At 39.8% G+C, this 18,388-nt stretch overlaps 1 long non-coding RNA gene across 1 annotated transcript; it reads left to right on the top strand.

Moving 5' to 3' along the window:
- The first annotated feature begins 631 nt into the window (after positions 1-631).
- On the top strand, positions 632-14,104 carry LOC119481970. The gene is made up of 2 exons (XR_005205340.1): positions 632-679; positions 13,908-14,104. It is a non-coding gene; the product is annotated as an uncharacterized LOC119481970 (long non-coding RNA).
- Positions 14,105-18,388: the final 4,284 nt, after the last annotated feature.

The raw sequence follows: 18,388 nt of genomic DNA, 5'->3' as shown, positions 1-18,388 counted from the left end.
GATACTAAAGTTAGACTGTAATGAAGCCGTGTCGGTGCCGAGTTCCTTTCCCCTAGTACAGTACACAGACAGACGGGAGGATATAATAAGGCACAAACAAAGCTCGGAGTGCTTAAGAAGGAGTGCAGAGTAAACCTTCCCACCTTTATGAGGAGGCTAAGATTGCTTTGATGGCTCTCTGAGATACCTCGGCTGAGTCACGTCAAGAGAAATGTTAACGCAAACGACCAAAAAACGGTGCCGGTATAAGTAGACGCCATGACCCGCTATGTCCCCAAATGAATTTGGACATAAAATAGGTCTCGTCGAGTAGAAGACATTTGCCCTGTGGCGAATTCCCTTCTTTGTATACAATTCATATAAAGGCTAATATAACCTCGTCCTTGCAGTTATTGCTTTGTGGTGTCCTGAGTGCTTTTCGCGTCTGTGACCTACATCTGTTTCTCTATAGAGAAAATCATTGGGGGTTTCTCCTAACTGTCCCAGTCAGTGTGGGTTTAATACACATTTTGTATACTTGGATTTACTTTTGAAGCTCAAATGTATTTGCGTATTATTGCGATTTAGAAGTCAACACTTTAACAGGTAGCTTGGCTCTGTCCAAAGGTATCAAACAATTAATTTAAAGAGGACCTATTATGCCTTTGTGCTTTTTCCCTTTCTTTTAGTGCGTTATATAGTTTTATGCATATAAAAGGTCTGCAAAGTTACAAAGCCCAAAGTCCAGGCCAAAGGGAGTTACTCTCCCCCCACAGAAACAATGCTCCTGAACTGCCTGCTTTTCTTCTGTAACGTGGTGATGTCACTAAATAACCCAGTTGCATAACACCTGCCTCACGGCTAGTTTATCACGCACCATAAACAAAGCTAGTAAGAGTGGAGCTCGAGCAGAGTCCGAAGAGTTTGGTTCGGTTGACCAATCACAACAGAGTGGGCCAAGCCAACCAATCAGAGCAGACTGGTCTCAAACAGAGCGTTTCAGATAGAAGGCGATAAGAGGTGCTGCAACACAGCCGGTATAAGAAAAATAATGCCTTTTTTGGACATTAAATCATGTTAACATGTTCTAGTAGAAACCCAAAATACAAGTATGAACTTGAAAATGAGCACAATAGGTCCTCTTTAAATATTATTACTTATAAAGTCTCATTAAATATTCTTTCAGGCAGTTAAACATCATTACATTGCACAATTACGAATTATAAAAAACACAACTTTTCTTAGCATTATTAGTCTCGTAGGCTAGCTTGCACTGCGATACAGATAGTTCTAATGTGGGTATAAAAAGGCTGAAATAGATTTATCACCTAAAGGCAACATATATGACTACTGCACATGTCTTTTTTGTTTGTTCAATTCCACTATAGTAAGCGTATGTGCAAGATTTGAACTCAGACATAGTCAGTTACAGTGTACATTGCCGCTTAAATACGTATGCAACTGTTATTATGTGACTTTGCAAGATTTTAATAGTGTCTTTTGCATGTACAGTGTGCAATATTTTCAAACTATTTTTTCCATCTGTAAAGAAATAAAGAGGCCTTCTCTGTCAAGCCGATTTGTCTTCCGCGTAGAGACAATCATGACTGCGAGGCACTGTAAAAGCAGAATATGAATCGCTTACCAGTGCAACTAGAGAGAAGAAAAAGGGCTTGACAGCATCAGCACATTCTTGCACCGTGCTGCTATCTCATATCACACACTCATATGATGATTCTGATATTGTGGATTTCTTTATGAAATAAACATGGTGTGGAGAGGAGAGACGGCCTGAGCCAAGAATGCAGGAGCGGGCACAGATTTGATCACTCGCTGCAAGGAAAAAGCAAAAAAAGGCAAACCAGATTGGATGGCCAAGACAAAATAATTGGACTTGTGTTGGTAACCTGAGTGGACACAGACCCATTTATCTCCCTGTCTGAAACCCAGAAAGGTCACAGTAAAGAACCCTCATTGTGAAACCATGCAAACCATTACTGATGTAAGAAACTCTTGTCTGGACTTTCTCTCTTTTGCTTTGACTCTAAGGATTTCCTGTTATCCATTATGAGATTTTTCCACTTATTCATCCTGCTGCTTGCCAAACTTACCGCAGCCTGTTCTCATACTCTGTTTGTAGCTATAACTACGAAAATAATGCACTGCAATTCGTATAAATCCCACAAAAAAAAGTTACGCCACTTCCAGAGTTATTTTAACTGAGACTGTGAGCTAAATGCTGACATCAGCATGCTAACATATTCATAGTATCAATGCTGACATGCTGTTGTTTAGCAGGTAATATTTAACGCTTACCATCTTAGTTTAGTGTGTTAGCTATGTGCTATAACACTTGCAGCTGAGGCTAATGGGAATGCTATTAGATTTGCAGGTATTTGGTCATTAACCGAAATATTGGACCCCCAAAGTGATTGTATGAATCTAAATTTCATGGCATCCAGCCGTTAGTTGTCAAGACATTTTTCTCAAAACTACAAATGTCACTATTATCTTCTATAGTATACGTTATCAATCACGGATAATCATACACATATTTTATAGAGCTTTTCATTTACAGATTTGTCTACACATTTACAGATTAATGTACGCATTTACAGATTTGTTTACGCATTTACAGATTTATGTACGCATTTACAGATTTATTTACAGATCTATGTACACATTTACAGATTTGTCTACACATTTACAGTTGTTTATACATTTACAGATTTGTTTACACATTTACAGATTTATGTACGCATTTACAAATTTGTCTGCGCATTTACAAATGTGTCTACACATTTACAAATCTCAATACACTTTTAAATCTGAATACAGATTTGGAGATTTCTTTTACACACTACAAATCTGATAACACACATGGATTCTGAATCCACATTTGCAGATTCCTGTTCACATTCACAAATCTCAAGTACGCATTTAGAGATTATTTCAGGCATTTACAAATGCGATTGCACGCACACTGATTGAGATACAGTTACACAACTCTCCACCCTTATTTGCAAATAGTTTTGCAACAGTAATGGCCTTAAAATGGATTGCATGGTTCCAGGAAACCGTTTTATAGTTTACTTTTATTGGCATAAAATATAATTTCTAATAAAAATGTATGTAGCAAAAAATAATCAACATCGTGGTGGTGGCACTCGGGGGAAATTCAGGGGATCAGTAAGCTTCATCCTCTGGGGACCATGAATGTCTGTACAAAATTTATGGCAAACCATCCAATAGCTGTTGAGATATTTTAGCATAATTAAGTTAGGTATGCAACCCACAAAATAAAGGGAATAAAATCAAGAAAAAAAAAACAAAGAAAATTTTTTTTAAAGATGTCTTGGTGCAGGCCTTCTCTCCTTTTAGAAGACAAACATCACATGGATAAATATGTGGAGTACCCCTTTAAGCTGCTGATCCTGATCAAAACAAGCTAAATACAACCCCAAAGACATTGTCCTTGTGGATTAAAGTGAATTAACTGTCCTCTTGTGTGGCCACGAGAGGCAGCATTGAAGCACAGGCATCCTTGGAGCTTTTTGTTTTGATGTGGCTCATTTTTTTTTTTTTTTTTTTTTGCTGGTTGTTCCAGAGACCTTGGTGAAATGTTGATTGAGCTTTCGAGGACCAGATAGCCTTGGAGAAAGAAAGGAAAAAATTGAAAGAGCTGTCTGGTAAATAATGTGATCTACAGTGGGGCCACACCGACACTGTGTCCTGTTGAACAAGATTTCCCAAAAGTGTAAGTTGCAAAGGCATCACAGCTAAAAAGATAGAGACAAGGAAAGAGAGGAGGGACGGAGATGAGAGGCAGAAAGGGAGTCAGTGGAAACTGCATGCCAAGCTTTGTAAAGCACCAGGGATGAAACATCGCTTTCCTCATAAGATGATTATGTTGTTAAATGAGATATGGCAATACTCTTGTAAGCGCTTAATCCAAGGATCTCCAGCTGCCATGCAAATGTAGCAGATGTCAGCGGGATGACACAAAGCCGAGGAATGAGCAACCAAAATTCTCCTCATCCGTCCCCCCACCTCCTCTCCTCCTCCGCCTCCGTATTATTTAACAGGGCTACTTGCGGTTTGCCGGAGCTCATTGTACTAACTCTGTTCACGCATTCAGCGGGAGCCGTGGCAAAGCACACAGCTTGGTCAAAAAAACACCGCACGCAAAACAGTCTTTTTGTTGTCTTTAAGGAAAAAGAAGAAGAAAAAAAAAAAATCTCTGAGAAGTAGCCAAGCTTTAAGGCTTTTCTGAAGTTGCCTAAACTTGGTAATGCTTGGATGTTTCGGACCAACTTCTAAGAAGCTGTTTTCTTTCTGAAGTTTTTCTCCTCTAAGCTTCGCGGGCGCTTTCATGCAGCTCTCTGGGCATTCCCAGGTGGGATTTTAGGGGTGGGTGGACCGAATCGGAGTGGATTTCCTTGGGGGGCATTAAAGTAAAATGTTTGACTCATCCCCGTGGGGATTCACGTTGATGACATCATGACTGTGGAAGTGCGAGTGAGCGCCACTCCAGGCCCATTAAATCAGATAGCATGATCATTTAGTCTAATTTGCCATCAGTCCCACTAATTGCATCTGACTGTCGACTCCGGAGAGTATTGTAATTCCCTTGAACTGGTTAAAGTGACTGTGATGGGCTATGCTTGAACTTGTTTAATGGCAGGTGATATACGCGTCGTTATGGTCCTTCTTTATCATTCTTTTAATTCATAATCATACTCTATGTGTATCCACTTTCTGAAAGAATTGCATCTAATCTCCCAGTGTCATCATTTAATCTCCAAAAACAAACGCAGGATCTGAAAAATTATACGACCATACTGTACATTGAGATCAAGCTTGTCAAATCACAGTCGTCCAAAAACATTTACTGTTCAGCCCTACCGGGAGGCGCTTTTTTTTTTTTTTTTTCGCGCGAATATGATGTCTCTAACTGCCCCTTTCTCTTTTCCTTCCCCTTTTTCTTTTATCACTCTTTTTTTTTTCCAACTCCCTTCTGCGGCTCGCAGAGCTTTGTGCTCGTGTTTGAGTTCTCGCCGGCTGACAGGTTGTCACAGATAATAAGTTTTAATTCCCTGTGTGGGACCAAAACTCACTTGCCTTGTAATTTCCTCATAATTTTATTCCCTTTTGAAGCCCTTGAATGTAGATTGGTGAGATGTCAGTTATTAATGTGTGGTAAGCTGCGATAGTAATGTATTCCGCCGCACTAAGAACCGGACTCTTTGTCAAATTAAAGGGAGTGAAGCGCATTCTTTCTTGTTTTAATTTGAATCGAAACATAATCATGTCGCAGGTGCACGATCAATGATGGTTATTTATTTTTGTTAAATAACAGCTTTGGTGGATTTTTTTTTTTTTATATCTTTTTTTTTTAATTCTGGGCAAATTAGTTGATTGAGACAGAAAAGAAAACAAGTTAGTCTACAGGGCCTCAATTTTTACCTCACTGTGACAACAGTGCCATCTGTACAGCGAAAAAACAGTGTGGTACTGACTCTTGTGAATCACATGATCGCACTCCAACCCCTGATCCCCCATTTGTCCCAGCGGTGATGTGTCTAAACGCACCACAGCAGTTCTGATGGACACTTTGCCTTGAGCTCCTGTTCACCCCTTCCACCCCTCAATGCCACTTTCTCCCCAATCCAGAATAATGAGCCTTTCAGAAATTCAACTCAGGGATCCCGGCCCAGTGGTGTGCTCGGCAGCCCAGATTTACTCGCCCCCATCGCTAAAGCCTCCGCTAGCCTCCGCAGCTTCCAGCACTCGCTGAAAAATCGCAGCTCTGTCGGCCAAGTGTGGCCGCTGTTTCGGCAGGATAAGTTGGCCAGGGGAATATTGTCTAAGTCCCTCTGAATGTAAACGAAGTACCCTTTTTTCGCTGTCACCCTGGATGCCTGGCCTGTCTTCTGTCTTGGATGGCTGGTTAGGCATTCTCTACCTCATAAAGGATGCAGCTGTGCTGTATGACAAAACACAAAAGAATGTATGCCCAGGCCTCCTACCATTCCAGCACACAGCATTGTCACAGCAGGGCTCCGACTGCGGTTGGAAAGTCCGCCTTGTTTTACCGCCAGCCTGAGCTGGAAACCAGCACAGAACTTATGACATCTTCCACTTTATACCCAGAAGAATCTATTGAGGACAAGTTTGTCAGACAGGTGGATTACTTCGCCGAGAACTGATGTGCATGTATTCAGAATTAGTGCCATTTTCTGTGGGCTCTTTACTTCCGTGTCATGGGTGTTCCGCCGAGATTCCCTATGGATCCCATGTGATGGATGCTCTTAATGAAGGGTGTTAATTTAAAGTCACCTGCAGGCTATAGCCGTTTCTATCCATAAGGCTGCATCATCACCTATCCAATGTTCTCTCCACACTGACAGAGGAAGGCCCAGGGAGAAGTGAGGAGATGGAATTGGATTTGAAGCTCTGAGGCAGGTAATAAAAAGCAACACTCCCACACACCAAGGAATGTGATTTCCCCAAGTACCCCTGGCAGACATGTTGAATTTCTTGCTGTAATGTATAGGCGACCAAGCTATTCATAACACGGAAGGCCCTGGCGAGTACATGAGCTGAAGCTTGTTTTCTCATTAAAAGAGCCTTTCCTGGTCAAAAATGCACTTTTTTCCAAGCCATATGTAATGTACTTTTATACTTTCATTACATACAATAGCCCCACCTTAAAAACCTCATTGGTTTCCGTGGTAATGGCATACCGCAGCCATTTCATTTGATAAGTGACACGGAAGCTCTTTATGCAGGCGCATGACTAAATGATAAGGCGGAGGAAGGGTCCTATAAAATCCAAATCCATAATTTTATCCACAAATTTAGTGCAATTTTTCCCCTGGCAGAACATGTGTGCATGCAGAATGGAAGCACATAGTAAAAGTGAGTAAACATGGCACAAGAGGATATGTGTATTTAGAAGCACAGAAGGGATACTTTCACTATTTTGGAATTTACATGACATAAAATTTAATTTGTCTCAGAATCACAAAAACTTGAAAATGCATTTGGGTCTGAAAACATACCCACGTCGAACTGGTGGCAAACGAAACCGCAAATTTGGTCCATACTTTCATGTTCCCCTCAAGAGGAATTGTAATAATTAAATGTAGTTGGATTAGATCCAAATTGCATACTTTTTCTTTTTACTTTTAGTACATACTGCAGCTGCCCTTACAAAGTACGTACTGTTGCATGCAGTATGCTTCATCATAACATGGTGCCTTGAACTTTGACCCTCTTGCTCATATATCCACTGCAATTTTTAAACAAGGTACAATGACAGGTAATATTTGGTATGATTTTTGATAAAGTATTGAATATTGTAATTACTCTCTTGGCTGAAAAATAAGTAGATCTGTTTGCAATTCTCAGAGTGTAATAGCAAAGACTGCCCATGCAGATCATTTGCTTGTGTCATTTGCTTCTTTTAGAAATCTATTTAAGAAGTGTCGGGACACATTTCTCTACCTTCTGGAAGCTATATGATCTGTGTCTGCATTCTCCTTACTCCAGCATCATCATGGCATCGATAGAGTGTAACATATATAATATAGCATCTCTTGCTAATAGAAAGAAGAATTGTAGGGAGAAAGGATCAGAAGAATCAGAAGAAAAGCCATTCTTCAGAAATGAAACTGTGTGCCAGCTGCACAAGGGTATTAAAGAGGATCTATTGTGCTTATTTTCAGGTGCATAGTTTCTACTAGAACATGTTTATGTGCTTTAATGTTCAAACAATGCTTTATTTCTTTAATACCGGCTGTGCTGCAGCAACCTCTTTTTCACCTTCTATCTGAAACAGTTTCACAAAACCCAGTCTGCTCTGATTGGTCAGCACTGTTGTGATTGGTCAATCGAAATCTTCAGACTCCAGCTCCACTCTCTAACTAGCTTTGTTTGAGGGCGTGCCAAACTATTCGCTAAAGGCAAAGCGTGTTACTTGGTGACATCATCATGTTACGGAAGAAAAGGCGGGACTTCAAGCAGGGCGTTTCAGGCATTTCAGGAGCAGTGTTTCTCACTTTGGCGTGTGATTTTTAACTTTGCAGTCCTTTTAAATGCACAAACAAAACGATATAACACACTAAAGGAAAGGGAAAAAAGCATAATAGGTCCTCTTTAAGGTGTTTTCTGGATTCGTGTTTGCTCTGTAGTGTGGTCTGTTCATTGTCGTTTACATCATCCCTTGCTTATCTTATCTCTGTGTGCCTTTTAAAAGGACGTTCCCTGGAGGTTCATTGATGTAATGAGCTAAAGTCAATCAGCTCCAGCAGAAAAATAGATACCAATCAACGCTCTCTTTCACATGCTTTTTTGTGCTACACACTAGCCTGGCTCCATGAGCTGTAGTTCAATGAACATAAAATGTGATAAAGCCGCGCTCCCCTACGCGGTAGAGAAGTGAGACCGAGCTCGCAAAGCCTCTGGATGCCATGTTGAACATGGTCAGCAGCAGGTGTCAGTCCTTTCCTAAGCCTGACCTTGCAGAAAGGCAGCATATTTCAATTTCCCCTTCAGTAGTTCCAGAGCGGTGTCCGGAGAGGGTTTGGGGAGACGGCTGTCCACGCAAAAAGGGTCCTCAGTAGCTTTCCATGCAGGCCACTAGAGCAGCAGGGATGGCCTTAGGCTGGAACTAAGCCTCACTGACACTGATCCGCCCTCCCTTGCGTTGCTACACAGCCTAAATAAAGCAGCCATGGTCAACATAGGGAACAGAGGTGGAGGAAAGAGCCGGGTTTCACTTTGTGTCATCTCAATGATTTTTGTCTCGCTCCTAAGGCACGAAGCCATCGACTCCCTCCGCCAGAAATCATTTCCCCCCACCAGCATTTGCATATGACACAACTGTAATACGTTTCTGACACAGTAAGGGATTTCTTTTGTGCCACTTTTTAGGTGAAAGTGCAGTAAGTACAGAGCAGCAACTCTTCTGGGCTAATACTCCATTAGACATTTTGGTGAAGAAACATCATTAGTTTATTTTAATGTGCCACGATGGAGGCTGAGTGACACTAATGGGGGGCTGCGTAAAAAATGGTGTCAATCTTGGCACTGTGATGGTTCACTGAACAGCACATTAGCGCTAAAAGTATTTCAGGTCTCTAAGTATCCTCTCTTGAGCCCATACGTGAGGGAAGGGTCCAATCCGAAAAAGGCGTTTCAATATTCATAATAGGGGGGGAAAACTGAGAGCACACATTGTGAAACAGTCAACCCCGGAGTACAGGCAGGGAATGTCTCAATCCCTCCGCCGAGCCTCGACGCTAAAGATGCATTAGCAGGAGTGCTGAATGGATTCTCCTCTTTCTATCCAAATATCCGCAGTCAGCACGGAGGATTTGAATCGAAAAACGTGACCATCCCTCACTCGATCAAAGGAAGTGCTTATGGCACGCCAGCACAGCAGAATGCTGTTGCAGTAAAAGAGACGGGGCGGATGTGGCAGAGGAGATTAATGAGCAATTTACAGTGTGATTATTAACATTGTGGTCATTAAAGCGATGAGATGTGATTAAGTGGTAAATAGGGCCGGACAAAAGCTATTGTACAGTAGATCTCCTGCTCGTGGATGTGGTGGCAGGAGTAGTAAAACACCTCAGGGCGTTTTATGTGGAAAATGATGGAGGAAGTATTCTACTAATAAGCACGGTAAAAATATCAAGTATGTAAGTATAATCAGGAAAATGTACTAATATTCAAAGTATGCAGGAAAATAGGCCCAGTGAGTGTATTATATATTATATCATTAGATTATTACTTATGCGTCAATGTAAAAGTAGGGTTTTGCTGTTGTTGGTTGAGGTGGAGCTGATTTTTAGCTATTTTATATAAGGCTTTAACTAATGATTATTTACATTTTTGATTAATCTGCTTATTATTTTTTCGATTGATTGTTTGATTTGTAAAAATAGTGAAAAAATGCCTGTTACATGTTCCCAAAGTGACACCTTCACAATGCTTGTTTTGTCCAAGCAAAAGCACTAAATTATAAATTATTAAAAAAAAGCATTCAAATTATTAAATGGCAAAACATCAAATCGTTTTCACATTTGCGAAGCTATAATCATGATTCTTTTTACATGAAAAATTACAAACAATTCTCAAAATATTTGCCATTTCATTTACTGCCAAACGACTAATTCATAAATCGTCATTTCAGCTGTACTATACTAAACTATACTACACTTTTAGGTAGCTTAACTTATAAGAAAACATCATGTTATATAAGCGCTTCTTATGTTTTCTTTGCAAAAGTATTAATTTGTAAACTAGTAACCAAAGCTGTCAAATAATTGTAATAAATAAAAGTAAAAAGTACAATATTTCCCTTTGAAATGTAGAGGAGTTAAACTAAAAAGTGGCATGAAAAGAAAAGACTCAAGCAAAGTACAAGTACTTTAAATTTGTACTTAAACTACTGCGAGGAACTTTAATTTTGTGTTGATTTTGGCGCTCCCTGTGGACAAAAGTGATAGTGTTTCCGAGCACCAGAGTCCCTTTAGGCCTCCAGCAGTGTGGCGTTGGTGTTGGCTCGGCATTTCTTGTAGAATCCGAGCCGGTGGCACCGATGACAGCCATTAAGAATAACTATATAGAAATACCCTTCTCGCTGATGCTCTCGTTTACTGATGTAGGTCATATAGAGGCATCAGTATTAAATTGAGACTGTTTCATAACCAGTTAAATGTTCCTCCCAGTAACTTTAAGTGCAGCGCTTGAGTAAATGTACTTAGTCATATTCCACTGCTGTCGGCAAAACCTGCCTTTATGAGGTATACCGACAGAAGATGGAGTGAGAAAATAACAGACAGACCTCACTGTCATCACTTTGAAAACATGTAATAACTGGGAGGTGACAGGGGTCAAGTGCCTTCACTCGTCCCTCAGACGAGGCAAGTTGATACAAAAGACAGATAGTGAGTCATTTTACCACTTGACATTATCGCAAAATAAGTGGTCTTCACTGCTCCGCCTGTGACAAATCGTGCATCGGAGGTCAGGCTTCCCCAGGGTTATAACCCTCGAAAAATACAATGCGGACATGTGAATGAATTTTCAAGTTATTATGTAATCATCAGCTGAAAGCTCCATTGCCAAAACATTTTTCAAAGAAGCTTTTTAACTGAAGTGCATCATTTAATACTTGTAAATATATTCAGTCATTAGAGACATTACACATAAATTAAAGCTGCACTACGCAATATTTTATATTAATTGGATAAATTGACTAAGCATTATATGAAAGGTGTCTCTCGTAGTGAAACACCAACAGATAATTTTCACCTGACTGCAGCTCCCTTTAGCTCTACGGAGCGTTTTAGTATCTTTCAGCTCATCGTTTTGGTTTTACAGCCTGGAGCTTAAATGTATGATCCACCCTCACCACTTTAATCCTTCTTGTTTCCATCTTGTTCTATTTTTTAAACGTTCTAATAAACCTACTGTATGCTACCTGCCCACCACCAAATGGCGGACAGACAAAGATGAGGACTAGCTAATTAGCGACTAGCAAGATATTTCCCTCCGGAGTTCCTAGAGACGAACACAGAGCTAAAAGAAAAGTGGACTTGCGAAGTGGTCAGATATATTTGACTGTCCAAATAGGAAACTATTAACTGCTAACACATTTGCCACAACAACTTTGTAAAGTGATAAAATGTCACTGTTGTGTTTACAGCTTGTTACGTTGCCCCCTAGTGGCCAATAAATCAAAGAATGCACCTTTAAGTTACTCAGTAAAGTGATGAAATAATAATCTAAGAGAATTATGTCCTCAGTAAGATTTTGGTTTACTTTAAAAAAAGAAATGTGAATTCTGTTTTGGAAACAGCCTTCAAATATGTCAGAATTTCTATTTTAATTAGGACTGTCAAAGTTAACACGATGATAACGCGTTAACGCAAAATTTGTTTTAATGCCACTTATTTCTTTAGTGCATTAATTCAACTTGCGATTTTTAGGTTGTAGCGAGTTCAGCTTTTAAATAGTTTAATCGATTTGACCGCCCTCATTTTAATCTACTCAATCTGACTCAAATTTATAGTGTGAATTTGAATACCATGCTAGGTGAAATGTAGATATCGAATTAGAAGAATGCTCTCAGAAGAATGAGCGATCCCACATATAATTTGATAAAAGTGACAAGGCGTACAAATTGAATGCAGGGAGACAATTAATAATTCAGACCCGCAGAATCCTTCCTGAGACAAAGGGGGGAGAAAACAGAGGAATGAGAAATATGATCCCTGGTGTCTGCTCAGTTCCCTTTTCTTTTTCTTCTCTTCCCTCCCTTACAGGTTTTTCGTGAAATCTGGGACACTGCGATATATATGTTTAGAATTCCTGCATGTGTACTTTTTGCAAAAATATCTTTTCTTCCAGATAAAGTCGCTGGAGATGAAACTTGAAATTCATCTTCACTATTCAGATAGAAACAACCTTCTATATGGCCGTTATCGGGTGAAATTGCACCGTGAAATAAATAGGGTTCGAGTCGGGGTCGGGTGGAAATTGCTCTTCGCAACGTCCAGTGTGTATTCAACAAAACACAACATGCTGTTTGGATTTGCATTGCTTTGATGATCCCATTGAAGTGGTTCCTGTCAGTGCGTCCACAGGGGTTAATAACCCAATCTCATGCAATAGACCTTTCCTAAGTGATTGAGCAGAGGTGGAGTGACCTTAGCTATCTCCTTGTGGAATATAACTTGTCAACTTGTTTATTGTTTTTCTCCTCCGCGCCCTCTATCTGTGCTTGTTTTTTGATTTGCTTGGCCCCTGGTGTGCTTTACGGAGATGCCCTTTCCATGCATCGCCCTGGGTTCTGGTGCCGGTCTGGGACTTTTGCGGCGCCCCCTGTCTAGGGGTCAGAAAACCCCGTGGCTGTGATCGTCCTCTACCTTGTGATGCCAAAAGCATCCAGAGGATTAGTTTGTGTTTTCCTCTCACCCTTACTCCGTCTCTCTCGTTCATTCACACGCGACTGTACATTGTTGCCGTGCCAAAGCTCGGTCATACACGTCGTACCCACAAACCCTCAGGACATGCTGTCGGGGATGCCCGCGTTCACACTCGAACACACGCGCGCACGACTGTTTTCCCGCCAAGCAGGATTTGTAGTATTTTCCCCCAAGAATCTTGTGGCATTCGCCCGATAAGCTTCATCCTGCCAAATTCTTGCTGCCTGGCACTAAAATGTGTGTAAAGCCTCCGAGACCCCCTCCATCATTATTCATGAACATCATTATTTTGCAACTGTCTGCGCTCTTTCAATGAATTTTTTTCCCAGCGCCAAACTGTAGGCGGCCCCTAGTATCAGCATGTAACACTCAGATTCTTTTGGTTTCCACTCCAAAAAATTAAGTATGTGTGAACCATCCTAAAACGTGCTGCTGACAAGCGTTAGGCTGAATCTTTCCAACACTTAATCGCACCCCCTCCTCCCTCCCCCGCCTTCTAATTGGTTTAATGTATAGTGAAATAGGGTCGTCTGTTTTCTTTTAAACTTAAACTGTGGACAGATCCTGCTTCTCGCCGAATGGCTGTCAGGTTCGGTTAGAAGCTTAGGCGCTGTAGATTGAACAAAAAAAAGGATCCTTTAAGCTGAAAATCCAATCTGAAGTGGGCTGGTAGCAAAGTGTTCTGTAATAACTAAATGATGCATGGACTCCGAGCGTGTCATAAGTCAATGGCAGAGGTTAACGCAAGGACAATGCACTTCTCTTCACAGTATTAGTCTCACATATAACGTTCAATTTACACTGAGAATCTTCCTCAGGCAAACATTTATTCCTGTTGAAATAGAAAAAACACAGGGACTACATATATCCAGCTGTATTAAAGAGGACCTTTTTTATGCTTTCCCTCTTTCCTTAAATGTTTTATAGTTTTTTTGTGCATGTAAAAGGTCTGCAAAGTTACAAAGCCCAAAGTCCACCCCAAAGGGAATTACTCTCCTCCACAGAAACACTGCTCTCGAACTGCCTGAAAAGCCTCGCTTGAAGCCCTGCCTTTTTTTTCCGTAACGTGGTGATGTCACCAAGTAACACACTTTGCCTAACGGCTAGTTTGGCACACCCTCAAACAAAGCTAGTTGGAGCGGAGCTGGAGCGGAGTCCGAAGTGTTTGGTTCGGTTGACCAATCACAACAGAGTGGGCAAGCTGACCAATCAGAGCAGACAGGAGCTCAAACAGAGTGTTTCAGACAGAGAGTGAAAAGAGGTGCTGCAGCACAGCTGGTATGAGAAAAATAAAGTTTTACTTAAAAGCATGTAAACATGTCCTAGTAGAAACCCAAAATAAATGTATGCACCTGAAGATAAAGCATAATAGGTCCTCTTTAAGATGCTACTTGAGTTCTGGAAAAAAGCACAGGGAATAATTTGCTAAAATACCTCTCTCAGTTAGAGAATCTAACTAATGAAGCGAGGGCTGCATCAATGAGGGGCCCAGACAGTGTGTCAACATGAGGCACCATGACTCCATGATTATGCAGGAATGTTGTACACAACATGCCAAGGCAATCCACAGTATTATTATCACCAGGTTATTCCAAAAAGGCAAGAAAGCAGAGCGCTAAAACATTTTGTTTTTTTAAAGTGTTGTGTTTAAGCCGCATTAATTTTAATGGGCTTATGGTCTCACTTGTTTACACTAATTATAGCAAAGACGTTGGACAACAGTTTATCCATTTAAAAAAAAAAAAAAGTGAATGAATTATCTCAACAACTACTGGATGGATCGCCATGAAGTTTGTTACAGACATCCAGGTGCCCCTCAGGATGAACTTCTCTGACTTTTCACCCAGCGCCATCATCAGGTCAAAATTTCAATTTGTCCAATACATAAACTTTATATAAGAAGTGGACGTAGTCACAGTGACGCCAGCCATTGGTTTCATCCCTGCACCACTCAAATATAGTGAAATTAAAGGATTCCCCCTGGAACTTTCTCAAGGACCCCTGGGGGTCCCCAGAACCCACAGGAGATTCAGCCTCTCTATCAATTCAATTCAGTCCTAAGTGGCTTATTGGCATGGGAAAAAAAGGTTTATATTATCAAAGCAACTGTGAACTAAAAACAAAAATGTTGTCCTCTCTCTAGGTTCCATGGTGGAGAGGAGGTCATGTGGCTCAGTCGTGATCTGTTTGGCGACGCCTGTTCACATTATATATGCATTTTTGTCATATGGATTGTCTATGTTGTATTTTCATTATGTTGTTACTCTGTACACATCTATTGCAAGTCTGTCCGTCCTGAAAGAGGGACCCCTCCTCTGTTGCTCTTCCTGAGGTTTCTTCCATTTTTTTCCCTGTTAAAAGGGTTTTTTCCTCATCCAACGAGAGTGCCGTACTGTAAAGGACAGAAGGTGTCATATGCTGTACAGATTGTAAAGCCCCCTGAGACAAATTTGTGATTTGCGATATTGGGCTACACAGATACAATTGACTTGACTTGATTTAGCATTGTCATTGTGAGCGTGTAGGCATGCTGATGTTAGCATTTAGCTCAAAGCACAGCTGTGCCTTAATCCTTTCCATAAATAATGCATTTGTGTTGATGTTGACAACTCTAAACTCTCTTGCCACAAAGTGTTTTACAAAAAGATGGTTAACAGAAGCTGTGGTCGCAAAATTGCATTTTAAAGAGCAGTCCCCCAATTTAGCATTGCACTCGTATAACATTGTCGGACTGCGGGGGAACGTTTTTAAAAAAATATATAAAAAAATAAATGTAGGCATTAATTAATTAATAAAATGTGATTTCTGTTTTAATTTGCTTCTTTATTTATTTATCTTTGTATTAATTCCCCATTCTATCTTCTCTTTTATTTAATTATCCGATTTATTTATTTATTTATCTATTTATTTATTTATTTATTTTTATGAACTTTTAAATGTATATATGTATTTTTGCAATTATTTTTCATTTATTTTAAATGTATTTCTAAATGTATTTATTCATACCCGGTCCAAAGAGTACGTTTTTTTTTTGTTTTTTTTACATTTTTCTCTTCTGCGAAGAGAGGTTTTTTTTATACTGGCAGTGTTATAAAAAATTGAAGGCGAATCGAAAAATGTCTCCAACATTTTCGGAGTTGAGAAGCTCCTCAAGACCACGTGTCATTTTTTTATTTTGGCATGTTCTGTCCTCCATACTAGTAGGCCTATTCCCCAAAATCTGTAAATAGACTTTGAGTTCCCCTTTCAGCTTTTTCCAATGGAACAATGACTTTTTCTGAATACTGTATCCTATTTTTAAACTTTGTGTATTTCTATTTTTGTTACTGCGTTCATGCATTCATCGGAGCATGTGTGACATGATAAGAGAAACACAAATTCCTGTTAATGTGAAGTCACTGAGGGCTGCGGGGGGTTCATGCCCTTTGTTTTTCATCAAAGGATAATTTCATGTCTTGGGGGCAAAGTCAGACCATAACAGAGAAGTTAGCGTCCACTTCAGTCGCAGTGCACATTATGCTCAGTCCATTCTTCAGTCATCAGCAGAGGCCGAGGCAGACACGAAGCCCTCTCCAAAGAGATGCCCCGGGCTATACTCTTCATCTAGACAGACAGACTCCGCACACAGCTGAGGGCCAGAGCGAGAGGGACTGAGAGACGCGCTGGCCTACATAACCATAATGAGCTGAGCACATAGGTAGTGAGCTAACATGGCGAGACATGTGGCTAAGTTAATAGGGGAGGCAGTGTAACCCTGCTGCCAACCTGCGGATAAAGGAGTGGTATGTGATAGGGTATTGATGGGCCTTTTGCTAATCTCCTCTGAGAGGTCTGACAGTGAGTGAATGGGGAGAGATTCAGGGCCCCAGAGGCACATCCAAGGGCAATAATGAGGCTCCACATGGTCTCGTGATTACCTCACGATTTTGCTGCCCGTCATGGTATGAACATGTAGAACGCTGTCATAAGAATACACAAAGTTGACAGCGATTATAGATTAAATAAAGCTAATATAAATTGGTGTTTTTGCATGTTTTAAAAGTTATCAGTTGCATCTGGAAACCTGAGGAATTTGTTTCCTGGTGCATTTGACTATAATTGGAGATATTATCTTTAAAATTAAACTAAAGTGTGAGTATATCTGTATGCATGTATGCATTTTTTGTAAATGGGATTTCTAATATACCATATGTGATATTTAGTGTATGTGCTGGCTGTTTTATCTCCTATGATTTGAAATAATTAATTGAACGGGTCCACTAGTACACACTGACAGATAGACATGCTGTACACTGTCTTAGGAATACATGAGGAAAAATAAATAATGTTAAATCTAGTCAAAACATGTTTTTGTGTGTTATCAGTTCATTAGTTGCATCTGGAAACCAGCGAAATGTGTTTACTGGTGCAGAACTAGAGGGAAATTTAAGAAATTCTCATTAAAATGAAAGAAAAACATGAGTTCCCATTAAGTTATGAATGAATGAATGAATGAAATAAACCTTTATTCTCTGGGGGGAATTTGCTTTGCACTAAAGAACATAAAAGAATACCAAGAGAACGGCAACAACCATATAAGACAGTCAGCATATAATGTAACAAAATATGAGCATCATAAATACATCATTACAGTTATGTTTGTCCATGGATTGTATTATTTGTCAATATGATTTCCATTGTAGGCCTTCTGTATGACCGGTATATCTTATCATATTAAAAGTGAAGTCGTGTATCACAGTTGTTACCCTGCACTATATTCAGTTTTAACAGTTTTCTTCATCTCCTTGTATTTTTATATCTTGTATATTTTTTTGCACTTTGTACTTTGCACTACTAACTTTTTTACTGCCTTTTCACTAACATGTTTTGCACCATGGAACTGTGATGCTGGAAACTTGAATTTCCCTCTGGATCAATAAAGTTACTATCTATCTATCTATCTATTTATCTATTTAAGGAAGTATGCTCATTTGTCTGGTGCTTTTTTTTCTCCCCTTCTATTCTTTATTGCAAATATAGTGCACATACAAACAAAGGAGTCATTAATACAGACAAACAATGTCAGAACCAGGGGGAATATTTTAAATAAAACGCATTAAACTAAGCGCACAAATAAATTGTTTTTGCAGCTTTCTTATATATATTTTCTTTTAATTAAAAATGTTTTTTTATGTACTGTTTCGTGGTTTTCTACATAACAACAGTAAAGAATTATATATAATAAATTTGATCATAAGATTAGCAACATTTTGTATTCATAAATCCAAATTTATCCACTGTAAACCCTTAAAATATATATATACAGTACATTTTTGACAGTACAACAAAAATCACCTATGACGTCATTACGTCAAATTGAGCGCGTAGCCACGTTACCGACGTGAGCTGCCAATTAAGGTGAGCCTGCT

The sequence above is a fragment of the Sebastes umbrosus genome, chromosome 22, assembly GCF_015220745.1.
Source record: "Sebastes umbrosus isolate fSebUmb1 chromosome 22, fSebUmb1.pri, whole genome shotgun sequence".
In the NCBI taxonomy this organism is placed as follows: Eukaryota; Metazoa; Chordata; class Actinopteri; order Perciformes; family Sebastidae; genus Sebastes; species Sebastes umbrosus.
The sequence above is the reverse complement of the archived record's forward strand: the minus strand, read 5'-3'. Positions and strand labels throughout refer to the sequence as shown.